This window comes from Mixophyes fleayi, chromosome 10 (genome assembly GCF_038048845.1).
Source record: "Mixophyes fleayi isolate aMixFle1 chromosome 10, aMixFle1.hap1, whole genome shotgun sequence".
NCBI classification, from domain to species: Eukaryota; Metazoa; Chordata; class Amphibia; order Anura; family Limnodynastidae; genus Mixophyes; species Mixophyes fleayi.
Genome location: NC_134411.1, coordinates 37,914,213 through 37,941,809, shown reverse-complemented (window position 1 = coordinate 37,941,809; position 27,597 = coordinate 37,914,213). Strand labels below are relative to the sequence as shown.

Genomic DNA, 27,597 nt, shown 5'->3' with positions numbered 1-27,597 from the left:
GGTGCGTGATGGACTTGTGGGCTGGGAACCCCAGCACTTGTTGAACTTACGATTAGCCCGATCGGCTACCAGCTGGTTTACTAAACATCATTTATGCAAATTTCTCTTTTTATTGCCCACCTATACTTGCTATATATGCTTGTTATACAATGTGCTGTTATTGACATACCACATTAAGGTTTTTGCACCACTTCTTTATGTGTGTCCATGTACAGCTTTATATGAGAGTTGCAACTCTATTATCAAATAAACTGTCTATTTTACATGGTACTATTGTTTATGCGCCCAGGGACTAGCAATAATTATTATTACTGTAACCAAGGGTTGAGCTACCCTTTAACCTACCCCTTCCCCTTTTCCCCTCCGGTCCCACGAGGCTGCAGTATCTACATTCCACAATTATAGTGAGAGCTGTATCACCATCCCTTCTATCCTCAAAGGATCGACCATGGAGAGGAGTACAATCCTCAGCTCAGGTGGGTGCTACTATACTGGAGGAATCAATGATGGGTTGAGGTTCCAACGGGTTCAAGCGATCAGAATCATCAAAAGACCGTGATAATGCATCTGAACGCCTGTTCTTGGCGCCTGGACAAAATGTAAGGATCATATTGAACCGTGCAAAGAAGGATGCCCAACGAGCCTGTCGAGGGTTAAGACAGCGAGCCTCCTGGATGAATACAAGGTTTCTATGGTCTGTAAACACGGTAACTGGATGAAGAGCGCCATCCAGTAAATTACGCCATTCCTCAAGTGCGGATTTGACAGCCAGAAGCGCTTTGTCACCAATCTCATAGTTCGTTTCGCTGGGAAGAAACCATATGGAGAAGAATCCACAAGGAGTGTAAATGCCTGAAGAGGATTTTTGAAACAGAACTGCTCCAATACCAATAGATGATGCATCAACTTCCAAAAAGAACGGTTGAGCGAGAACTGGGGCAGAGGAGAAGGCCTTCTTTAATGTGAGAAAGGCTGCTATGGCCTCCAGGGACCAAACTCTGGCATTAGCGGGTCAATTTGTTAGCAGCCAATTTCTTTATACTCTCCATTAAGGGCGACCTGTTAGGGTTCCAAGAGGGTGGCCTCTTGGCATGTCTGTTGTTAAAGAGGATAAGTGAATAATGAAATAACACAGCTGTCCATGATTGAGGTTCCCACAAGATGCAAATAACAGTTTCCAGACCACCCAGCAGGTCACTTGTTCCAGGTCACCCAGCAGGGCTGCAAATAACTGTCACAGCTTCCAGACCACCCAGCAAGACACATGTTCCAGGTCACCCAACAGGACTACAAATAACTGTTACAGTTTCCAGACCACCCAGCAGGTCACATGTTCCAGGTAACCCGGGAGGTCCACAGGGATAGTTCACTAATTGTCACAGTTTCCAGAGCAACCAGCACCTGTACATGTTGTATTGTCAACTGTTACATTTTCCAGAGGACAAAGGTAATGCATTGCTGGAAATGGTGGAAGGATGTTCTGCAAAATAACTTAGAAACAATGCAACCGATTACAACACCAATGTTTTTTTGGAAAATCAACAGCCAAGAACTTTAATTTGGTATTTGATGTGCTCTGATAACGGCATCATAGAAATAAATCACTCATAAAAGTGATACTTATGCTATTAATATATAAATAAACAAGAAGGGTCAAGAACAAGTTGGGTCAGTAACAGTAGGTCAGACAGAACAATGCTCGCACAGAACAATCACCAACACAACCAGTTGCTAAAGCACCAGACAGTGCACTGAGTGGGTTTAAATGAAATAAGTGATGTCACGGGCACCAGCCTGAAAGCTCGCCCACACACCTGGAGCCCCAAAAAGCTTAGGGCCCGAGGCGATTTCCCCTATTTGCCCCATTATAAGTACTATCTACACACACACACACACAAATACCCCTGATGGCATTTTATCACACATCATATGAGAGCTAGGCAAGTTCTGAACGTTCTGAATGTTTATTATGAATCAGCCAGCCCAGGGTTAATTGTATATGCCAAGAAATACACAGAATTTCTCTCTAAGTTTTTGGAACAGACAATGAGGATGAGGATTTGCTCCGCAGTTGAGTTCCCATGCTTTTCTTATTATGTTATTTGGCTGAAGTGGTCTCCAGATAAGAAATGTGTCAAGCTGTTCCATGTCAGCAGCTTGTGTTAGGTTCCATCTTCACTGTAAACTTCTTAGTGGCTGCAAACAACTGCCACAATACGTGACAGCGACTCCTCTGCTTCTGCTTACAATCTCGCTAATAAAAAACAAAGAAAGAAAGTCCATGTCCTGGCTAGCAAATCTGTTTTATCATCCTGGAAAATTAATTTGTACGTTAAATAACTGATCATAACTAAGGATATTTCATACCTTAATAACCAAACTGAATTTCACATGAGAACACAATTTTGACACAGTTTCGTGCACCCCCATATATTTAGCCCAACATTTAATTGGCTTGTTCTCTTGAGTATAGAGGTGCCAAGTATGTGTACTTTAAAGTACACATAAGTGTACTTTAAAGGCTTATCTTCCTTTCTCGACGCTCCTCTTCTGTCTCCCCCCTCTACCAAGCCCTTCACTGGCTCCCCTTCCCCTACAGAATCCTGTTCAAGCTCCTCACACTCACATACAAGGCCCTCGCCAACTCCACTGCTCCATACATCCCCAACCTCCTCTCCATTCACGCTCCATCCCGCCCTCTCCGATCTGCCAATGACCGTCGCCTCTCTCCCCTCTGATTACCTCCTCTCACGCGCGTATCCAAGACTTCTCCCGCACTGCCCCCTCCACTGGAACAAGCTCCCTCCCTCCATCAGAACATCCCCTAATCTGTCCAGTTTTAAACAGGCTTTAAAAACCCACCTTTTTTTTAAAGCCTTTCAGTCTCCCACTTAACTTCCTACCTTATCTTTTGCCTCTCCCCGTTCTCACCCATGTGTCTCTCGGTCTGTCTACCCCTCCCCTTAGATTGTACGCTCCCTTGAGCAGGGCCATCTCTCCTCCTGTTTCCACCACTTCTAACTGTGCTCTCCAGCTACCTAGCCCTCCTCCTCGAGGACCCTCTGCCCTCCGACCCCTCTCGCTCTCTCCTCACCCCTCTGGGGGTCTCCGTCATCTGCGCCCTCCCTCTTTCTTGGGCTCAGTCGTATACTGATCTTCCCTCTCCCCTCCCCCCTTTTTTTAGCTGTGCTTCGAGCTTACTGAGCTACTGTGCTTATTGTTTACTGTACCGTGCCGTCTCCCCTCGTATTGTTATCGTTTGTCCCTGTATGGCGCTACGGACACTTAGTGGCGCCCTATAAATAAAAATTAATAATAATAATACTTTACGCAAGCTCTGATAACCGGTAAAGACTTGCCTATAGAAGTCTTTAGGGTGGGAGTAAAGTAAGAGAGAGCCATTGGAGGGTGAACAACATTTGAGAGGTTGGCTCCTTATGCCAATACTCATTCTTTATGAAGCGTTTTTCACACCAGTACAGAATGCCAGAGTAGAATGGATGACATTGCCTCCAAGTGCCGGGGAGTTATATAGGAGACCATGTACATTTTTTTCTATATTTTTATTGAAATCAAAAAGAATTAATTAAAACCGTAATGTATTAAGTGGCACTCCTGACCAGTGGGTAGCAGGGCAGTACTCACAACATAGAGTACGTGCTCTTGTAGTACTACAAGTGCCAGGATGCACATGTGCACCAGTGCATACCGGCAACCAGGGAAATAAGAAGACATGAGATAACTTTTATTAATTCATATACTAAATAATTTATTCTGCAAGTGCTGCCCCTTGCCTGCTGACCCGGGACAAAACCCACTTGGTTGTTATGTATAAGATCTGGTCCGACTTGATTCAACCTACCACCTTATTGTTTTGCAAAGAGCGTTATATCATGGATCCGCAGTGAAATGGGCCTATAGTTAGTTCAAGAATATGTCTGCTTTATAGATTAAGGTAATTTTTTCTTCTAATACTTGAGCTGGAAAAGGTTCGCCTTTAAGGAACTCATTAAAAAGATTATCTAAATGGGGTAAATTACTGAGATTTGTGTTATAATTTACTTTATCTTTACTTATATATAAAGTTAAACAATAAACTGGTTAAAAAACAAAATAAAGATCACTTCCCCATTTTTTTCCTATTAGGACCACAAATTGCAGTGGTCAGGAAACCACAAAAGGAAGTACGTCTCCCCGAGCATGAGATCAGCTATTGCTTAATAATAAAAAAAAAAAAAATCAACACAGTAACTAGCAAATTGTCTGATTGTGTGAAGGCATAGCTGCGTTTAGGGTCAATGTATGTATTTTAAAGAGAATGGGTCTAATTAACAAACGGAAAATTACCGTAATGTGCATTTTATTTTTTTTAAACGCACGTACATCTGTCAAATGCACGTCCGTATTCAACAAGGAGCGGATCTGAAGATACGTCTGGTGATGAGATCTGCGTACTGAGATCCAACGGGTGAGGGCTAAAGATCCTCTATTTAGATCATCAAGGTACAAATTTAAGCTATCATGCGTTCGCAGCCATCAAGAGCTCACTTGTACCCTCAGCTTTCTCTTTAATCTACAACCAAGCCTGATGTCTGTTCTCTTCCTATTCCATGCATGCAATGCTTGCAGAAAATCTAATGGGTTATAACTAGATTGTCGCAGAGCAAACATCATTCAAAATGTATGCAACACAATACAATAGATGTAGTCAGTAAAGGGGGGGGGGGGCCTGCAAAAAAGTGGCCTAAAGTTTCCTGATTTACTGGTCCACGGATAACAAACTGGGATTCAAATCAGGTCATTGTTATCGCGATAGCCCTCATCCGCTGAGCTCCAACTACTACTATTAATTGAGTACTTTTGGACATAGCACTGATTCTTAAAAGCCCTCTGTCCGCTGGAATATGTATATTTTCTCTTCAAGTTCTAATCTACCTGGTAAGAACCTGACCTGAGAAGAAAGACACTAGGACCTATTAGGAAGTAGAGAGACATTGCTTCAGGTTCAGGTGGTTCACTGCAACCACCATCAAAAGCGATCAATTGTCTATTGATATGGTGTAAGGTCCGGTTAGAAGTCCTAGTGTCACTCATCGATTGAATCTTTATGTGAGCTACAAGCTACAAGGTTGGAGAAACATAACTAATCCATGAGCTTTTCCGGAGGAATACATACGTTCACACTTAACAACTTTTGCAGCCAGCTTTCCGAGAGGGAGGCTCCATCTTGGGGGCGTGGTCATGTGAATATCGCCTTTAGGCCACACCCCATCAATTTTTGCCCATTTCAGCCTATCGGTGGGTGGGGGCAGGCCAGGATGATGCGTTTAGCCCCGCCCCCACTAACTTCTCAAACGAGATGAGCTGGACCTGGGATGTTGTCCTGCTCTCCCGGGAGAGTAGGCAACTATACATACATTGCTCTGTGGGGTGTTCCACTGGTACGAAGAATGTAGTGTGGGAGGAAACAGGAGCACCCGGAGGAAACCCACGCAAACACGGGGAGAACATACAAACTCCACACAGATAAGGCCATGGTCGGGAATTGAACTCATGACCCCAGTGCTGTAAGGCATAAGTGCTGACCACTGAGCCACTGTGATGCCCATATGTAAATTTCCATCTCTATTACAAAATTATAAACCAAATAAGTCCATGTTTAAAATGATTGTGTCTATATGGTATAAAATATGTGTGTAACATAAAATATATTACTTTCAGTGCCTCACAAATGGTTTTGCTAAATTAAGGGGTGGTAGCGTTATAATAAATAATTATAGCATTGACTGGTGGTTTTCTTTGATTTTTTTTTTTTTGTCCATTAACGAAACAATTGACAGCTCATAGAAGTAGAATTTAATCCCTTTCTTAATAAAAAAAAAACAAAAAACAAGAGAGACATGCTTGAGCACATGTGAACCATAAAACTGGCTTAGTGTCTCTGATTTGTTTGCTAGTAATGTAAGAATTCTTTTCAAAACGCGACCTTGCTATGGGTCTGAAAACCATTGTGATGTAACAGTAGTGAGAACTTGTCGCTTGTAATTATGCTGAATTTACAACAGGATTCTAAAATATCACCTCCAAATTTGAACGTGGAGCCGTTTCAATCAGCTTAGTTTAATCCTAGTGATGGAAGGGATTAGGAAGCTGGCGGTGTCTGATTTCAAGGAATTTTTAACCTGTTAAATAACTGGACAAAGTTCTCAGCACAAAAGAATGGAACAGTTTATTTTTTATATAACAGCTGTGATACATTGTGTACATAAACTGAACTTACTCTTATATGCATTCCCATCTTGGAGTTTATCATAGTCAATTAATATTGAGAAAAAAATCTGAAGCACATAGTACATTTTCTTTATATGCAAATATACTTATTTTCGCATAATTTAGACCACAGGTTCTCAGTTCATGTATCACAAGGGGAAACTCTGATTCATGGGGTAGTTATGTTAAACATAGCTTAAAATAACATGTATTAGTGAATTATAAAATACCAAACTAATCAGAAGGGGTCCTTTTAAAACTTTTTAATGCATAAGTGACTCTGTATAAAAATACTCAGGTTAGGGAGTAACACATTTTAGGGAGCATTGGTAAACATTTAGCAGCACTGGGGGTACATGTTAGAGAAAAACTGAGAAACCCTGCTGTGGAGCGTGCATGTATTCAGGTTTTTGATGTTCGTCTGTGCAACATTTTGTGACTTGTGGTCAGTTACAGAATTGTACATGTCGACTAAATTAAAAACACCAATTTAAAGTACTGCCAAATATCATATATAGACCTCCCTCTTAATGAATTACTACATTTTATTTATGTCTTAAATGACTCATGATAGTAAAGGAACATCAGAACTGCCTTTTCTGTACAGTGTCACATCTTATATATAGCTTTTTAATTTATTGTGCACACATTAATGTGTGCTTTTTTTTCTTTTTATAAACTAAGGATGTGGCTAGGACCAGATTACCCCCAACCCCTGGTTGGTGTATTAATGTATTAGACTTAAGCGTCAAAACAGACTTCTCAGCTGTAGGTTTAAGCCTTGCCGAGAGACGTATATTGAAATACTTGCAAACTGGTCACAGTGGGCTTCATGTCCAAATGCAACTTGGACGCAACTTCCGCCCATATTCAAATCCAAGCGTATTTCAAGGAAAAGTGCTTACGTAGACCCACAGAACCAAACTGCAATGTACGCACAAGCATGAGTACAATGAAAGTTCAGAAAGGATGCTACTTTTATTTGATTATAAATTAATACATGGTTTTAAATGGTTGGCATGAGGCTGATATGCCATCTTATCAAGCACTAAGCCTTGTAGACTGATGGGCTGTTTTTTTTTTGCTCCATTTCATTAAGATTTTTGTGACAGTGGCACTAGCAAAAATGTTGCGTTAAACCTCAGCTTCTCATTACAACGGTTAATACTAGACTTTAAACAAACCTCTGTCGCCACTGGTACAGTGCAGGTGTCATCAGGATTGAGGATTAGGCTAACCTGTCTTATTTACCTGCACTATCTACTACTGCACAGACTCTGTTTTTTTAGTGGATGGGTTGAGTCAGTGTTGGAAATCCTCGGTCAGGCACAGGGATTAATAATCCCCATTTAAATCTCCATTTGTGCTCCCTCGCTGTATAAACCTTTTAGTGCCAAAGGTTTCACTTGAACTGCTCACTAAAGACCCAGATATTCCCTAGTTAGTGTTGCGTCCCTTTCATTGGAAATATATTTTGTTCCCCATCCGAGTGAATTTTAAATTATTTGTATTGGGACAGATATGTTTTGTTTCTTTTGTTATCAAAGTTGAATACGTATTTTGTGATTTATAATGATCACAAGATCAAGCAGGCAAAGATCAAAAAATAAAACATTTTTCCGTGACAATTCCCTTAGCGACGTGTACACAATTAACGAAAACCAACAAAATATATTCCGATTTTTAATAAATGTCTACTTTATTATAATCTATTTATGTGGGTCGGACTAAAGAACATATATAATCAATTCTCTGCATGTTTACATTTTGGTTTTAATTTTTTACATTTTCTTCTATTTTTTTTTTGCCCCTATTGGTGAAAAACCATTGTTTTTCTTTACAATAACATATGGTCAAGATGATGAACACCAACATTTATTTAAATAGCGCCAGAAAATTCCGTAGCGCTTTACAATTGGGAACAAACAGTAATAAAACAATACTGGGTAATACATACAGACAGAGAGGTACTCACAAGCTTACAATAGCCTTCAATGTCAGGGACATCCACAATTCTGTGAGCCTTATCGCAACAAGACGTAGACGTTAAATACAGTACACCCGGCATGCAGGCGATCTCCTGCTCTCTGCCGTCTGGCCATCACCTTTTTTGGTCGTTGGTGGTATGCAAAGTACCGGGTGAATCTGTCTTTAGCTCTTTATTAAAATAAAAGTGTCTACAGCTATTTTGTATCGAGTATTTTGCTGTAAATAGCATTGGTGAACAGGTGTAGATGTATATAGCTCGGAATGCTTGGGAAAAATCAGGTCTTTTGCACAAATACCTCTCTGAATGTACATAGCACACGGTATTAATAAATACAGCTCGGACTGTCCGTGAATAGGGGGCAGGCTGGGCAAGTAGGCATCTGCCCCCTGGGGCAGTGGCTACCATGGGCTGGATCACCGGCCACCTGCATTTTTTTTTCCTTTAAAATGTTACTAATAGGCTGCTGAGTCGAATCTTGGCCCCCGGGCTAAACTTTGCCAGCCCACCCCTGTCCGTGATCCTACGGTGAAAGAGGAAAGCTATATATTTATTAAATGTTACTGAAAAAGTGAATAAATAAAAATAGAAACAGACTATTATGGAGAAAATGTGGATGTGTAAACAAAATTAAATGAAAATAAATATTACAGTAAAATAAAAAAACAAATAAACAAAAAACAAGTAAGCAAAAAAATAAAAAAAATAATCAAGAATAAAAAACGAATATAAATATAATTGTAGTTAAATAAATAAATACCTGGTTCAGGTAGAGTGCTGAAAGCAATTTAATTTGGCTCCATGGCACATGATTGGTAAAACATGTTGGTCAATATAAACCCTATGTGGGGAATTCAATTAGCCGTGAGGTGCGGCTGCGCACATTGTTGGTTACTATGGTACAGAATCTACACTCATTTTCTCCTTGCATCTCTACGGAACATGAGGTAAAGAGTTGAGTAAAAACTCTACCGCGATGTGTCTCCATGAAATGTTCCATTGCGTCACCTTGCGACAAATTGAATTTCCCCCTATGTGCTCTATAACGGAAGAGATAATTCTGTACTGAATGTAATACAGAATAAATATTGCTAAAATGTGTGTATATTTGTCATAAATTTTTTATTTGTTGTGCTTATAACAATACAATTGTCATGAAACAGAGTAACTGAGGCTACTTACTGATATTAGCACTGCTAACCAGGAGTCGTGGAGTCTAAACATAACCCTGGTCTTCACCAGGGACCCCCGCAAGGAAGTTTGGAGTTTGCTGCAGGTGTACGCAGGTCGTGGCCCTCCAGGTTATCTACCAGTGAAGTGGCGTAGACAACCAATCCGAGAACAGGCTGCTGGTAGTAGTACAAGGGGTTAGGCAGAGGCGTAGTGAGACAATCCGAAGTCGGGCTGGGAGCGAAGTACAAAAGGAACAGGCACAAACGTAGTCAGGCGGTCCAAAGTCAATACCAAGGGAGTGATAATGCCAAGGGAAGATCCACAGGGAAAGTCAGGACAAGCCGAGACAGGAGCCAGGAAACGAATCAGGGTACTGGGAAGCATAGTGAGACGCTGGAGCAGAAGGACCACTGACCTTGATACTCTGGCACCCTAATGGTGCCAGAGACTTCCTAAAATAGGGACAACTTCCCTCTCATTGGTGGGCAGAAACCAGCTGAGCGCTTCTTGGCGTCTCGTTGCCTAGCCACGGCAACGCAGCATGTGCTTGGCAGAAGTACATCATTCGTCCCGTCCCCGGCACTGAGAGAACCGCCTGACAACAATCCATTGTACTGGCAAAGTGCGTTAACGCATGGGAAGCATGGTGCTTTCCTTAATATATTAATTCCAAGCAGGCGTGCTGTCGCGATACAACATTTTAACGTAAATAATGGAAATTGCCATGTGTACAGTCTTTTTAATCCTACAAGTACATTCTTTCATTTTCAGTGTCATTTTATTTTTTGCTTAGGATAAAAATGTTGCATTTATGTACAGTCATGGCCAAAAGTTTTGAGACCTTTTTGTTGGATGTGTCTGTGGCAGCGGTTCCCAGAGTGTGCGCCGCGGCGCTGTCACAGGGGTGCTGTGTCCAGGGAACAAACAAAAAACTTACCAATCCGGCGGCGCCCGGAACCCAGCATCCTCTTCACTCCTTGAGTCTCACTGAATGTCGGGCGTGACGTCATCACGTCCGACAAATTCAGTAAGAAGCAACAGGAGAAAGGAGGATGCTGGGTGCCGGGCGCTGCCGGATTTGTAAGAAGACAGAAGAAATAGAAGAAAGAAGGCCAAGTATGGTAAGTAAAGAATTGGAGGGGAAATGGTGATGGGAAACAGCAATGGAGGGGCAAAAGAATGAAGGAGGGGGCAGAGTGAGGATGAAGGGGCACAGAGTGTTAGGATTAAGTGCCACAGTGTGATGTTTTTGTTACATATTGTTGTTTTATTTTGTTTGATCTTATTCCTCTTAATATTAGCTGTAAATTATTGACAGAAATATAATTGAGAAAAATATATAAAAATATAACTAAGTATTTCTGTCCTGACCTAAAAACTTATTACGTTATTTTGACCCAACTACTTATAAAACGGGACTGCTCGGTAATTATTTTGGAGCGGTGCCTTTAAACAATTATGGAGACTCTAAGGGTGCCGCAAACTGAAAATTTTTGGGAACCAATGGTCTATGGTATACTGAAGTACAATTACAAACATTTCATAAGTGTCAAAGGCTTTTATTAACAATGACATTAAGTTTATGCAAACAGTCAATATTTGCAGTGTTGACCCTTCTTTTAGAAGACCTCTGCAATTCGCCCTGGCATGCTGTCAATCAACTTCTGGGCCACATACTGACTGATGGCCGCCCATTGTCTAATCAATGCTTGGAGTTTGTCAGAATTTGTGGGTTTTTGTTTGTTCACCCGCCTCATGAGGATTGACCACAAGTTCTCAATGGGATTAAGGCCTGGGGAGTTTACTGGCCATGGACCCAACATTTTGGTGTCTTGATCCCTGAGCCACTTAGTTATCACTTATTTGTGTTATTCTCAAAACTCTTGGCCATGACTGTGGTTTTATTGATGCCATTATAAGTTTTGCATAGGATTTAAGAATCCAACTATGACGTTTCTGTCAAATTTGACTAAATCAAGTATAATTTTCTTTCTTAAAATATCAAATTTATAGTCAGTTTGTAGTCCGTCACGAAGATGTGCTGTAACTTTGGGCGCTATTATGGCTAATTTGGTACAAAATAACACAATTGGCTGCTGACAGAGAAATAGACCCTAGCGTATGTGTCCATGTGGTAGGGAATTTAGACTGTAAGCTCCAATGGGACAGAGACCGACATGAATAATTAATTAACAACACTTACTATACACCACTACTTAACACGGTGGCGCTATATAAACGATAATGGCAAAATGTTACATTTATGGAACATGAAAGGACTTTCAGGAACATCAATATGGAAAGTAACCACATGTATGGCGGGGGTTCCTCACCTAGAGTACAGGACCAGAGTACTGCAAGTGTGACAATATGGCAGGTGCTGGGATAAGGGATACAGCCAACACCTTAATACAGCAATATATGTCTATATAACAGTGGGAGCCACCATCCACAATGTGTGGTAATAATGACCAATCATGTGAGAGAAGCTGCTGCAGAACCTCTTCACACTGAGGTATTATATACATGTCTGTCATATAACACAGTGAGAGGTGACAGACAGCCGCCATCCACAACCGTGTGTGGTAATAACGACCAGTCATGTGAGAGAAGCTGCTGCAGAATCTCTTTCCACAGAGGTATTATATACACATGTCATGTAACACAGCGACAGAGGTGACGGGCAGCAGCCGCCATCCCGCTCTCCACACGGTGTATTATATATAACTCACCAGGGACAGCTCGCGCCCCTCTGACAGCTCCCGCTCATTCGCACCCCACGTGACCCCAGGGCAGCGCGAGAGACTTGAGGGAGGGAGAGGGAGAGGAGGAGGAGGAGGCCGGCTCTGGCCCCGCCCAGCTCGGACTTCCCCCGTGACGTCAGGGCGCGGCCCCCCCTCCTCCCGGGGCGGCGGGAGGGAGGAGCATGACGTCACCCGGGCCACGCCTCCTCCGCTGGTTCGGTCCTGACGTTCATTTCATTCCTGTCCTCATTCCGAGCATTCCTCGCATCGCTCGCGCCGAGTCCCGCTCTCCCCTCACCGTGCGGCCGGCCCTGCCCCCCCCCCTCTCCTCCCCGGGCGCCCCCCGCCACCAGCAGCAGCTCGGCAGACAATAGGCAGAGTGGGACAACTTGCTGCCTGCTCAGCTTTGTGGGGTGTCCTCAGCCGGCCCGGGTAAGTTGTGTGTCTGAGAGGGGGGGGGGTGTCCTGTGTCCAGGGGGGGTACAGGCCAGAGAGTTGTGGGGCTCTGTAATGTTGGGGTACAGGCCATGAAGTTGTGGGGGGCTCACTGCAGTTTTGGGGTCCCCCCCTCCAGTGGGTTGCAGACAGTGACAGACAATGGGGGAGAGGCTTTGGAAGTAGTTGAGAAGTGATCTGAAGAGCAGCAGACTGCCTGACTCACTCAGCAGCTCTGACATGAACCAAAAAAAAAAAAAAAAAAATGAACATTTTTCACATTTTTCCAGAAGAAGGAAGAACTTAGCAACAGCCTGATCTGCCTGGGAAAGGGAAACCAGCCCCCCCTCTCGCAGACAATTCCCCCCCCCCCCCCCCCAGTCTGGGTAATGTGCATGGGGAGACATGCAAAGTCAAAGATGTTTTCTTTTCCCCCCCTCTCCAGGGCTGCTCCTCTCCTCCAAGTTGAAGTGGGAAAGTGCCTGGAGTCAGCGGAATCCCAGAGCGCGGAGAAACCTCCTAAGCAAATCCGACAGGATTCCTCCCAGCAAACTTCCCTTCTGGTAGGAAAAAAAAAAGAAACACCTCTTCCCATCTGTTGCTCCCCGGCGCTGCCTGTGTCCTAGAGGTGCGCAGGCTGCTGCTGCCTTGGTGATATGTGTGTGTGATCATCTGTCCTTTTATTTGTGAAGTGCAAACATATTCTGCAGTCATGTACCCACTTAAACACGCTCCTAGTTAAAAAAAGAAAGAAAGGAGAGATGACAGTCCCAGAGAGAGAAACACTGGAGCGAGTGATGGCGCTGCAACACATTTTTATGCCATCGCTTTAGATTGCAAGCTCCTGTGAACAAACCATTCCAAAACAGTATTTTGCCAGGTCACTTTGTAACCCCATTGAGTGTCCCTGACACCTTAATTATTATGATGTCTTGTAGATTTTGCCTACGGTAACATGGATTGAATTTTTATACCCGTTAGTGATAGTATTCCGAGACTCTTATGCAATTCCAGGACTGTATATATGAAATTCCCAGGTGTCACTTGTCTGACAGCGGTAGACTGTTTTTATAGAAGCTGTTGACATTTAAATAGTAGTTCATAATTGCTTAAATTAATTTGCCACAAATATTTAGTGCTAAAAAATGAAATCAGTTCCTGTCCTGTTAATTTAAAAGAATTAAAAATACATCTCTTATGAAAAAATTGGATTGCAATCTACAATAAAATTATTGTAGATTTAGCAAGTCTGTGCCATATTAGGTTAGTTTTCTGCTTAATAATTAGGAAATGGTTAAATGCTTTCTGCTGCAGTTTGGGAGTTTTGAGATCTGACAAGAGGGTAATTCAATTTCTAGATTGGGGCATGCTAAGAGCTTCTGGCTCCTGCAGGTGGGTGCTAAAATTGTCAGAAGGGGGGGGGGGGGGTTTGCAGCTGACTGCTTTCCACATGTTCTTACTTGTTAAATGCGGAGCGCATGTAATTTTAAAAATTGAAAGGAAAGGGGTGGTAACTCCAGAAACTTGGCTCACTCCTCCTGAATACTGTGCAGCTTCTGTAAATACTACATTGTACCTTTTCTGTTAAATGCTGCAGCCTATGTGATCTTTTAGGAACGTGTTTGTTCCACTAGATGCCATTAATAATGGCTGCGTGGAATGTATTTAAGGATAGAGCACTTTTATTTAGATTGTCTGTTGCATGCATTTCCTGCAAGAGACTGGAAGCTATTTTAATGATGAAATAATGTGCAGTAAATCCCACGAGCACATCGCCTGAGGGGTTGGGTAACCCTCTATAAAATAAAACAAAAGAAATACTTTGAAGCTGTACAGTAAGTTACTATATTAACACAGACAAATAGTTTATTTGTCTGGTAAATTGTGTATTTAGATTTCTGTTTATATCCTTGTATTGCATCTTGTTTTATAATCCTACAAATGAGAATTACTGCACTCTCTGGTGTCATATTTTTATGCTGTCATCTATCCTACTACCTATATGACTAGATTTTGTTATTTTTGTTTTTATTTGTTTACATCTATTTTCTTTTCTGATTTAGTGTTTTGTTTTTTTGTGTGACAAGTTCTCAAATGAATACATCTCAATGTCCTTGCCACAGATATGCTTAAAGCTGTGGACTAGCAGACTATTCCCAAAAATATTGCAATGTGCTGTTGTTTCACATACACCTCTCTGCAATAAATGTCTTTCAGCATAGCTTTACACCAATGTTGTACAATATCTAGTGAAGTATGTAATATGACTTGCACATTAAATAGGTGGGACTAATTATTGAAAATGAGAACTGTTTTAATTTATTGAAGGAAAAAAAATAAAAAAGCGTCTCTTTTGCCATGCAAATAAAATCATAATATTTTTGAGGACCATTGATAGAGTTTATGTAGTTGGTGAAATTATATTTGGGGTATTTGAGGCCTCATGAAATTGAATTTACATACCTTTAGTGTGTGTGCTCTTTTTGGGAGAGAGAGAGCGCCTTGGCTCCTCTTTCTATGACTATCTTAGTTTTGTCTAACTTTAATAGCTATTTGCTTTTTTTTTTTTTTTTTGCATTAATCAGTGTCTTATATATCTAATTTTTAAGCCGTTTTCTAATATGATTGTGATTAGGGTTTTAGACTGCCCATGGGCTTTCTATCAATGTCCGAGGAATGTAGTAAAACAACCAGTTGCAATAATGATTTTTTTGAACGGTTTCAATCTTTCAAGTCCGAACTTCAAGGACTGATTTACAGTTCGGTGCTGTAATTCTATATTTTTATTTATTTGACCTTGAGGTACAAAAATCTTGCCAGCTTTGCAGTTTTATCCACCCCCCCCCCATTCTTTGCCTGGCAGATGTAGTTTTCTTCTTTGACTGTTTTTGACTTTTGAAAAATGCCAATTATTTTACTGGTTACATCTATTGTCAGGGTCTGAATGGAATGTCTGAAAGCACTGAACAAGCTTTGAGTGTACTATTTTAATATGAGGGGGGAAAAGGAGGGCTGCATAGTGCTTAGGATGAGGGGTAGCTGATTAAATGTAAAGTCTCAGTTTTTGTCTCTCTTTCTTTTTTTTTTTTTTTTTTTTTTTTATTTCCTTGGGAGAAAAAAAAATTAACTCCCTGAATACAGGCTGAAGATATTTAATGGGTACCAAATGCAGGTCTACGTGCCTTTTAGGTCTTTATCTAAAGGACCTATTTGTTTTTGTATTATCACAGTCAACAAATTGTGATCTTACTATGAAATCTCAGCACTCCCTCAAATGTCATTGCAAATGCCCACAATTATGCAGCACACCAACAGCTGATGTTTGCACTGTCACATTACAGATAGGATGGCAATGACTGTAAAGAGCCCTAAAAACAAAAGCATTGTGTCTCAATATTGAGTTCTTCATTAAATAGTAAATGTATGCCTATGCATGTGACAAGGGCTTTAAAAAAAAAAAAAAAAAAAAAAAAATGCCTTGTATTTATGCTGAGAGTTGATGGTTTGTGCTTGCTCTTTGGCTGTCGTTCAGACCTACTTTCGAACTAAATTGGGAGAGCTCTTGTTTATTAATGATTCAAACTGTAATTGCTGAAATAATGCTGTCATTTCCGTATTGTCAGTTCCAAGACTGTGCGGCACAACGCAGTGTAATTAACGTGGAACTGTCTACTTCTGTAACATATTGTCAATTCATTCACCCACCCCTTATCTCATTCAGATCTATTTTTTTTTTTCCCCCTTTCAGTTCTTCACTTAAGCAATTGTGTTATGGAAATAGTGCTACTGTATATATGACTTTTTTTTTTTTTTTTCCATAGATCGCTTTACTAATTTCTCGGGGGGGAGATAGCATAAAATAACTTGTGTTGGCACCGAGAGGTAACAGGAATAAAAGTAAAAAAAAAAAAAAAAAAAAAAAAAAAAAGGGCAGGTGTTGTGAGGCAAGCACCCCCCCCCCCCCAGGCAGGCTCGCTCAGCTCATTGTATAGAATGAACAGGAGGACTAAAACCATTAACCCGTTCATGCCTGTGCTCGGTGCATCAACCTATCTCATTGCAGAATGTGTCACAATGCTCATGGCGTCTTTCGACATGACTGACACATGTAAAGTTACCAAGTGTCATAATTGTTTTGCTGTGGAAGTGAAATAATACGACTGATCTTTCTCCTTAAAGTAGTTAATCTCGTGGGTGGATTTCCATGTATGTCTGGATGGTAGATGTTACGAAAGCTGCCTTGTTTCACTGAAGGGAGAGTAACAGGCAGAACTTGAACTGCTAAATCCCCCATACACTAGATAACAGAGGGTTTTCTGCCAGCCCCTTGTTAACATTGTGACTCAAACATTCTGTCTCCCAAGACAATCGCTGTAATTGTGCACTGTATTTGGAAGCGTTGCATTTGGCAAACTTGTCTCAAAAGGCCTTAAAAACTCGTTGTAACCCCTCCTGGCCTCTGGTGACGGTGTGTTCAAAGCCCAGTTCCCAGGCACACCTAAAGTGGGTACTCGTTCTAGTGTGTTCTTTTGACTTTAAGGCATGTTTTGTCACTTTTTATTAACTGTTCGACTGCCAAAGGCATTCTTGGCATAGCAGAGTACTGCTGCATTGCATGACTGAGCTGGGTCCAGGGAGGAAGAAGGCAAACATTTGAGGTGGCTTATAGGGCCATGTAAACGCAGAGATCACCTCCACCCTCTGCCCTGCAACGAGTTAAATCTGCCATAGCAGACGACTCAATTCTGAGCAGACATCTGGTTTCTCTTTCTTCACCTGTAAAAGAAAGAAAATGCAAATAGAAAAGGGCTTGCCAGTGCCCCAGTGCTCTGAAAAAATGCTGCCGACAGTTTGTCAAACAGAGCTCTTGGTGGACTGATCCGGTACTCTATTGTTAGGCTAGCAACAGGCTTCTGAAGCTGTGTGACCATATGCTCTGTATATGCTGCTGATAAGTTATCGGCTAATTATGAGCTTTCTGATGGGTGCATTGTTGTGTAACCAGCCACAGAGTCCAGTGTATTCTGCCTCAGGTTCAAGTATGGGGTTTTTTTTTTTTCTTCTGCAGTTTTCATTCTGGAATTCCAGTAGTTTGTTTACTACTTAATTGGCAATATTTTGTTCACTGAAGGGTGTGGGGAAATCCAGTTGTGTTTATTTTTTATATTAAATATTATTGTAGTGTGCTAACAGAGGACATATTTAGTAAACAATATTGAAGTTATCTCAGCTAGCTATCTCTGCTTTTTATTACCTGGTATCCTTGGTGCCTTGTATTAACAAGATAACTAAGAGAGAGCTGTCTTACATTTTATTTTAATAATTGATTTAGCAAACGATTGTCTCTTAAAATACTGGGATATTGTAACCATGCAAGCTTGGCGTAATGCTGCCGAATGCTTTGGTGCCACAGTCTCTCTGCATTGAACTTGATGGGAGTGGCTGAACCCACTCTCTGTCACTCCTACATCAGTAACCTGATGATTATGACAACAGGTTTTATCTGTATTCATGTGTTGCACAAGACTGCTACTATCAGTGTCTTGTGTGTGTGTGTGTGTGTGTGTTATATTAATAACTATAACACATCCAAATAGCCTTGGGTTTTATAATGCAATTCAAATACACACTACTGTTGTTAAGTTAATTGTGTACTACATATACTACCGGTTTAAATGTTTTTTTTTTGTATACACAATTCTATCTGATACTTTGTGCGCACTGTCTCCCATTTTATTTCAAATACTTCTTGAATTAGTATATCTCAACGCCTGCCCCTAGTCACAGAGTTATCAAGGAATAAATGTAATTTAACATTCCCAACAATGTGTGTTCCCTGGTCACATCCCCCATAGGTTTCCTGATACAATTTCAGAATGATCAGACTCAAAATGAACTAATTTTCAGTGTCCGATTTGTGATTTGAAAAAAAACAAACAAACAAAAAACCTTTTTTTGCGTTCCACCCCCTCCTCTACCTACCCCTGCTTCCCACGAGTGTGAAATCTTCTTTTCTTGTGTTTGTATTAAATTGTTTACCATTTCTGGGCATAGGCTCCCACTAGTTTCCATAACTGTGACATCTGTTTTACAAGAATTCCATGTCTCATTCAGGTCTGTCTCCTGGGGGCTTTTCATTTTACTGCCTTCTGACCCTATGCTTCTCTCCCTTCAGTGTCCCACTGAACAGCGTATACTGTATATTATATAAAGTTAGAGGAACGCCTCCATCTCTCTTGCATTTCCAACATCTGCTTAATGATTTTAACCCTTCTGTACATTATAAAATAATACGTTCCCAGTATATGATGAATATGGTGCTGAATCTCTATTGTGGTTTGCTAATAGAGAAAGGGTAGTAGTGTAATATATAAGGAAGATCAGTTGCATACGAAGATCAGAATTTTCTATTACTGTACTTTGTAAGGTGGCTGTTTCCACTAATAACGGCTTTAAACATGATAAATAACAGAGCTGCCACTTTGTGCCACACTCCCTTACCCCCAGGTATAATTACTGGACAAAGTGCATTAAAATGTAATTTTATTATGTCACACTCTATATGGTAACACCATTTCTGAACGGAGTTATAAAGAGGGAGCTCTGTACTTGTGTTTCTGTCAGTATGTGCGGCCTCTCGACAATTTTATTGCTTTGCAGTGTCTGGACACATGCTAGCATCATGTTGTAGTGTTTAGAAAGGCATTGTATTATTCCATTTCCATCTTGCACTGACCAGCTGTGTATTCTCTATTTCAGGCCTGGCCAACCTGTGGCTCTGCGGCTTGTTGTGAAACTACAAGCTCCAGCATGCTTTGCCAGTAGATAGACAGCTGGTAGGGCATGCAGGGACTTGTAGTTTCACAACACCCAGAGAGCCACAGGTTGGTCGGGCCTGCTTGATTTCATGTATGATCTTTACATGTTTACATATCAAAAAGATGGGCAGTGTAAAGTATTTTAAACTCCTCAGAATGTCATTTACTTCATATACAGCCCTATACTGAGCTCCTAGCCAGCAAATAGTGTTTGTTGTCCTAAAATAGCCGCTTTACCATTCCTGCATGTATGGATAGAGGTCACTGATGTGCAGTTAGCTACATGTGGTTTCATCAACTTCATTATGAAATAAATTACATTGAATATTTAAGCGAATGAAAAAAGAATGTGCTTAAGGTTTTTACCCTGGAATGATAGCTATGCCACTATGACAGTGGCATGAGATACAGCAATCTAGTCAAAGCAAATTGTTGTACAGTAATAAAATAAAAACATTTTAAATAAAGCAGATCTGTTTAGGATGGAAGCTTTTATTACTGGTTGAAATCGGGGATTATATGTGTTTTGATTCTTGGGCTGTAGTGGTCAAACCTGCAGAAATGCTTACCCAGATTGAAGAAAAAATGCAAACCTCTACTCAACGTTTGCACACAATGCCAAGTAAAGATGTGTTTGTTGAACTGTCGAATGTATTCAGTGTAAGGGGTTTTTTTTTTTTTAAAGGGGAACATGTGATAACTGGATGAATCGTCAGACTGATCGGACCTTCAGTTGTAGGTACAATTGTTTCAGATAACACGTCGGTCGGAAAATTCTTCAATGTTTACCTAGCTTTAATGACAGGTCCACTTATTCATTGCTATGTCTCCACAGTGGCTAATTATGTACTGTATTTATGTAGTGTTGTACAACATGTGGGGACTGCAATGTATCTGCCCGTGAAGCCTGTTTAGTTATGTATTTGTTGACTAGAACACAACACAGTTGCTTTGTGTGTGGTAATTATGGTCCATTTGTTCAGGAAATAACTTCTGGCCTGTGGAGCTCACATAGAAATTCATGGGACTGCAAGACCCCACACTGGAAGCTAAGAGAATCACAGAACTTGATGTCTGATAAGACTTGCTTGGCCCCTAATAGTTTGCCTGTGGCATAACTTTAATTACCCTTTGCTTGGGGAGGTATGGGAGGGGGAGGATAAAATAAGAAAAATTTCTCCATTAACAATATGCCTGCTGCTAGAATATTTATTTATTTATTTTGCTACCTGGTTAACAGCACCGCTGGCAATTTTAATTGTGTTTGACCAGTTTTTTTTACTGAAGGCACACGCTACAAGTGTGCTATAAGTGAGTATAAAGACTTTATTATATTTCACCTGATAAATGCTGCCAGCATTTTATTTTGCCAATCTACAATAAACCGTGCAGTTATCTCACGCAAGGCTGATGTGTTTCTGAATATACTGCCTCACCTTGAAGCTTCAACCACTGTCAGCCATTCAAAAGCATACAAGGCATCACAGTGCAGCATGTGATAGGCGCTGTCGGTAAACACGCCTCTGCATTTTATTATTTTTGCTTGGGGCCTGGTAATGGCCAGATACTCTTGTAGCATTGGATAAAGGATGGCCTTATAATACCTAGGTGTGAATATTTTAGATGGCTCTGTCAATAGTGGGACACCTACAGACTATCTAATATTGTGGACGTGGGAAAGTATTTTCACAACCAGGCAAATAACTGAATAAAATAATTGTATATTAATAATCATCAGTGTTTCGTTTCTCAGCTGATGGTGGAGTTTTTATCTTGGAGGGGCTGCTCCAGTACCTAGGCTTGGCCTCTTTCTCCTGTGGCTCCGTCTGGTTTTGGCTCTATCCTGTCTAGTGATAAGGGGTCCTTACCATATATATAAATCGTCTAAAACAAATGGATACAGTCACTGGCAAATGAGAACTATTTTGGTACCTTCCCAGATTTACCGGTTGTGTTTTTCTTGATCTGTCTCCTGCTCACACACTTACAGTAAAGTCGGTCCTGCAATCTCCAATACTGCATAATTTGCAATGTGTGTGCACTTGATACCGTATGGTTTGTCATGGCATTCCCAGGGATGATTTGGCAATTAAGGAATACTGAACCTGTCTATAATGTTTCTAAAATGTAACAATCACATGGAAGTACTTAACTAGACTAAGCAGTCTATTAAGAATATATTAAAAGAATAAAAATGCAGGTGACCCAGTCCAAGGTAAGGTAGCGCATCGTGGGGCGGCATGGGGAGCAAATGCAGATTACAACCCTTACATTTTAAAGAAGCTTTCTTCCTTATGAGTTATTTGGGTCTCTATTGTAGGTTGTCTCTATATTTATTGCAATGTGGAAAAAAAAAATTGAAAGATATATATATATATATATATATATATATATATATATATATATATATATATATATATATATATATATATATATATATATATATATATATATATATATATATATATATATATACATATATATATTTCTTTCAATTTTTTTTTTTTTTTTTTTAAATTAAAATAAAAAAATTCTCTGAACTAAATGACATTTTGAGTAGATTATAGTCCAGCACTTGATGCTATTGATTTCCAAAGGCACTGTGCATGGTGGATAGTTATCATCCAAACTGCTGGCCAGTCTGCTGCTGTGAGGCTAAAAAAGAATTCCTTCCTACAAAGAGAATTTTGATTAGTCTGTGGCATAGTGGATGCTTCAGTGGTAAATAGAACCAGAGGAAAGACTGGACTCGAGCCACTGACGTCATGAGCAAGTTACTGCCATAGGAGAGAAACCATGGCTGGGCTTTCAGCCAAGTGTTCTCTGACCTATTCCTCTTCTGTATTACATCCTTTTTTTTTTTTTCTTTTAATTGTGCTGATTAGAAAATGTATGGATATACTCTGGAGATAAAGCTCCATTGATCTCTACGCCGGGCTTCCTATGCTGACCCCACAGACGTTACTGATATACATGACTTTGTAGGAAAGCTGCGGATGATGGTGTCCAAGCTGCAGTCACATCCGTGTGGACAGCATAGGCAGCTCATTGTGTAGATCGGGGAATCAACATGTTGCACTGTTTAGCCAGCAGTTTCCATTCTAGTGTCTGTGTGGAAACCTCTCATGTGGACATGTTGTAGAACAGGCTGCAGTGACATGCTCACTACTTCTCTCCCATCACAGTTATCTTGTGATAAACTTCATAAACATCTACATATATTTCTGTAAATGTTATTATATATATTATTTTGTATTTTAGGTTTGGCAGTTCCTTTAAAGCTGTATTATCACCTACACCCTAATTTGTTCCTTTCCCGCCCCAGGAACTGCTCCACACAGCTGTTTTTTCTGGGGTTCCGTAGCTCGCCCTCACAGAAACCTAGGGCTGTGTGCTGCTGAAGGAGGGATATATATATATATATATATATATATATATATATATATATATATATATATATATATATATATATATATATATATATCTCTCAATCTGCAAACTAACTTTTCTTTTGGTCTGTTTTAAGGAGAAGTTTTGATAGGAAAAGTAATATTGTGATTACTGTTATTGTCAATAGAGAAAACTGCCCCTATGATTCTCTGTTAATTTAAGGCTGTTTATAAGGAGTGTTGTCTCTATTGATATTGCTGTATTCTGAAGTTACTCTAATAGGGGGTAATTGGTAGAAATTGCTAACTCATATGCAGAAGCTGAGAACATTGCAATCATTTGTCAGACAAATGTACAATCTGTCAGTGTTTTAGCTGTGTACAATGTACACATTCCCTTATTTGTCACAGCTGGCATCAAATTATACATTAATTTCTAAATAATGGTGATAAACAGCCCTAACTTAACACTCGGCTGTTTGATTTAACATATCGCCAGTGTTTCTTGTCTGCGGAAGGCTGTCATTACAGCTTAGGAAGGCGATCCCACCTGCCATGCTATTGTACCAGTTTCAGCTCTGCTGGTCGGCGGGAGGTGATGTTAATGCTCCCTGGTAATAACAATGTTATGCCTTTCTTGTGGCCTTGTCTTTCAAAAGCTTCCATCTGAAGTATGTTACAATGTAAGTGACCTGTATCCTCTCCCCTGACCTGGGATCTCTTATTATCAGTCCATCACTATCTGATATAATAAAAATGTGTCTGAAAAATCACGTGTAATTGACTTCCAGTAATGTGTCTCTCTCAATGGAAGTGAACCAATAGCCATAGGAATGCAGCCTATGAAATCCCTGTTTAATTAGTGACATCAGTGAGGTAGTGTCTCATGCCTCAGTGATGATTCCTATTGTGCTTTGCCTACGGGTTGCACTGTTACAAGTTGCATGCGCTGTATAATACCAGCTTCTTGCGATCCATTCTATTGCCGCTATATCGATAGACTGGTTTTGTTAGCTCAAAGCTACAGTCATGGCCAAAAGTTTTGAGAATGACCCAAGTATTGGTTTTCACACAGTTTGCTGCTTCAGTGTTTTTAGACCTTTGTTGTCAGATGTTGCTATGGTATACTGAAGTAACATTACAAGCATTCCATAAGTGTCAAATGCTTTTATTGACAATTACATTAAGTTTATGCAGAGAGTCAATATTTACAGTGTTGACGCTTCTTTTAGAAGACCCCTGCGTTTCGCCCTGGCATGCTGTCAATCAACTTCTGGGCTACATACTGACTGATGGCCGCCCATTATTTCCTGATCAATGCTTGGAGTTTTTCCAGAATTTGTGGGTTTTTGTTTGTCCACCCACCTCTTAAACCCATTGAGAACCCCAAGTTCTCAATGGGTTTAAGGTCCTGGCCATGGACCCAAAACTTTGATGTTTTGATCCACGAGCCCCTTAGTTATCACTTTTGCCTTATGGCAAGGTGCTCCATCATGCTGGAAAAGGCATTGTTCATCATCAAACTGTTCTTGGATGGTTGGGAGAAGTTGCTCTTGGAGGATGTTTTGGTACCATTCTTTATTCATGGCTGTGTTCTTAGGCAAAATTGTGAGTGAGCCCACTCCCTTGGCTGAGAAGCAACTCCACACATGAATGGTCTCAGGATACTTTACTGTTGGCATGACACAGATGCCCCAAACAATCTGAAAGGGGATTCATCAGTGAAATTGACTTTACCCCAGTCGTCAACAGTCCAATCCCTGTACCTTTTGCAAAATATCAGTCTGTCCCTGATGTTTTTCCTGGAGAGAAGTGTCTTCTTTGCTGGCCTTCTTGACACCAGGCCATCCTCCAAAACTCTTTGCCTCACTGTGCATGCAGATGCACTCGCACCTACCTGCTGCCATTCCTGAGCCAGCCCTCATCCTGCAGCTGAATCAACTTTAGGAGACTGTACTGGCACTTGCTGGACGTTCTTGGGCGTCCTGAAGCCTTCTCCACAACTATTGAACCTCTCTCCTTGAAGTTCTTGGTGATCTGATAAATGGTAATCTCCAGCCTTGTCCTTGTCAACACTCTCACCTGTGTTAACGAGAAAATCACTAAACTGATGTCAGCTGGTCCTTTTGCGGCAGGGCTGAAATGCTATGGAAATGTTGTTTTTGGGATAAAGTTCATTGTCATGGCAAAGAGGAACTTTGAAATTAATTGCAATTCATGTGATCAATTTTGTGAAAAATATTTGTGTCGTGCTCAAAACTTTTGGCAGTGACTGTTCATTCAGATTAAATGCTCCCTTATCTGAGAGGTGTTTATTCAAGAATCTGTTTTTAGTGGTCATTTGGCCACTAGAGGCACTGTTTCCGTCACAGTGTATGTTATCTTATCTGGGTTAAATGACTAATATAACAGGGTTTATTTTAAATTAGAATAAACCTTAGTTACCTAAACAAAATTTGTAAATATTTATTTCTTAATATGGTGTTGGTTAAATGATTAAGCAGTGCACGGTCAAACACACGTCACGCATATGTGACAATATCTGAAAGATTTAACTATAAGGTGCTTAGCCAGGATCAGTTTGGGGCGACGTTGGCAAGAACAGACAATGACACAGTTAGATGCAGTCATTGTTCTATCCAATAGAACAATTTCTGCTAGATCCCAATCAGTAATCTGGTCTTCTTGAGCCTATACACACTGAGATTTGTGCCCAGTGTTACATATAACTAGCCACAGGTTGCAGTGTATATTGTCCTTTTGTACACTTGGTAGGTGGGAGTGTACACATAAAAAACCAGAAACTATAACAAGACTATAGATTTGTACCAAAGATTTATTTCAGCACCCCTGAATTTTATTTTATAATTTTTATATATTCTTTCTTTTAATTCACAAATGATCTTCATAAATTGATGACCTCATTAAGCAGTAATTAATTGGATTTTTCTGCATACCATCCACATATTTAATGTTGCTTGATTATACATGGTACAGAAGTGACACACATGTGAATTGTATCCTTATGTTTTGAGTAGTAATGGTAAAAGTGGAATATATAATTGTTAGTGACTCTATAATACACCTGCATACAGGTAACTTGCTTTGTTTCAAATAGAATCGTGTGTATTATAATGAATAGTATACCCCCTTACTATATAATAAAAAAGAAAAGACGTTCACCCCTCCTTATATTTTACAGTAGGGGGGGTTTCTATTGCACAATACATGTATTTTAGATTGTATTTACCTGCTTCTATACAGTCGGATTTTTATCTCTCTTACTAGTGTGGTTTTTGTGCAGATAAACAGCTTGTGTGTTGAAGGGGACAGACAGCTGTCATTAATTTGTGTCCTAATGATCTATTAACTTTTATTTCCAAGTAAAGGGTTAGTTCAGATAATTGAAACAAACTATTTGAGTTCCAGGAATAGTACCAAATAAAGCGAACGTGTAGAAATCTGGTGACCATGTAGAGTAGGATTTATTTCTTTAAGAAGACATTGTTGCCCTTGGGGTGGAATTTTACATGTACTTTTCAGAAATGTCCTATATTTGGTGGCAGGAGCTATTTCTTCATTCACACAAACTTTCTCTGATCAAGAATAAATGACAGCAACCAGTAAGTTACCCATGAATCACTGTGAGTCAGTTCCTGAAACCGCTGCAAGCCTTGAAGTTCTTGGCTGAGCCCTCCAGCAGGAAATCCAGGATTCAATGACTTCCTCTCGCAGAACTGCTTATGGAAGTGCTAGTGGTTAGTGTATAGGCTGCCGTTCAAAGCGAAACGGACCTATGTGCTCTCGCTAACACAGACATACAAATAGTCTCGTATAAGCGTTGTTCTTGGTAGATTGTCAATACGCTGGCAAGTTGGTTAGCATTGCTGTGGTCTTGTCCATGTATCTGTAGGACAAAAGGTACAATGATTTGTGAAAAACATTTTTATCGTTAATAAAGCAGAAATCTATTATGCTTCGCTGTACAGAAAATATGTAATAATTTACTTCAGTCACTGACCCATGTGAGCTTACAATCTAAATTCTCAAGCATGCACACGCACACACACACATGTTCACACTATTTTCTATTTTTTCAGAAGCCAGTTGAGCTACCAGTATGTATTTATGAAGAAACTGGAGCACCCACACAAGCACTAGAAACTCCACATAGATAGGGCAGTGGTTGGAATTGAACCAATGACCCCAGTGCCATGAGATAGCAATACTAACCACTGTGCCACAGTGCTGCACTTCTCCGGTGTATAGCAGTCCTTGGAGAGGTGACAGCTGTGGCACATAAAGGGACATATAAAGCACAATTTGCCTGTCCGTCTGCTATTTATTATATAGGGATAAAATTCCAAACTATATTTTGGCAATGCTATATTATAGCACAGATAATGTGAATACCTTCTGTTTGTATGAAGGATTGCATTGTGAGTGTTTTTGAAGGTCGCCATCCCTGTCATCCAATTGGTCATGTTAAAGTATATCTAGCATAAGTAGATACAAAATAAAGGCATCTTTCTCTCTCTTGCTAGAGAGCCATAAATCATTGGAATCCTTGGAATTTCCTTTGCTTCCTGGTCATATCGAGTCCATAAAGGAAAGTTCTCTTCTGCCTGGTGACATCATGGGTCGGCCTCCTTTGTACTAATGCTGCTGAGCCTGGGAGAGCAGAGATTCCACACCTTTGTATGCTGAAGTCTGTTAGAATCTCAGTACATTCCAGCAGGGAATTGCTGATTTTCATGTAATGTTCTTGTACTACTCGCATG

General features: G+C 40.4%; 1 protein-coding gene and 2 long non-coding RNA genes across 6 annotated transcripts in view; 1 reads left to right on the top strand and 2 right to left on the bottom strand.

The window, feature by feature from the left end:
• LOC142104023 (uncharacterized) overlaps positions 1–12,310 on the bottom strand; it is a 34,673-nt gene extending 22,363 nt beyond the window's left edge. For both annotated transcript variants that reach the window (XR_012679491.1, XR_012679492.1), the window contains exon 1: positions 12,163–12,310. This is a non-coding gene — a long non-coding RNA (uncharacterized LOC142104023). The remainder of the gene's footprint in view (positions 1–12,162) is intronic.
• TEAD1 (TEA domain transcription factor 1) overlaps positions 12,295–27,597 on the top strand; it is a 99,800-nt gene continuing 84,497 nt past the window's right edge. Inside the window, exons 1-2 of one of the 3 annotated variants that reach the window (XM_075188458.1) lie at positions 12,295–12,606; positions 13,055–13,172. The gene's annotated coding sequence lies outside the window, so the exon portion shown is untranslated. The remainder of the gene's footprint in view (positions 12,607–13,054; positions 13,173–27,597) is intronic. The other 2 variants (XM_075188460.1, XM_075188459.1) reach the window with 2 other exon arrangements.
• LOC142104024 (uncharacterized) overlaps positions 25,846–27,597 on the bottom strand; it is a 275,970-nt gene continuing 274,218 nt past the window's right edge. The window contains exon 6 of the long non-coding RNA XR_012679493.1: positions 25,846–26,723. This is a non-coding gene — a long non-coding RNA (uncharacterized LOC142104024). The remainder of the gene's footprint in view (positions 26,724–27,597) is intronic.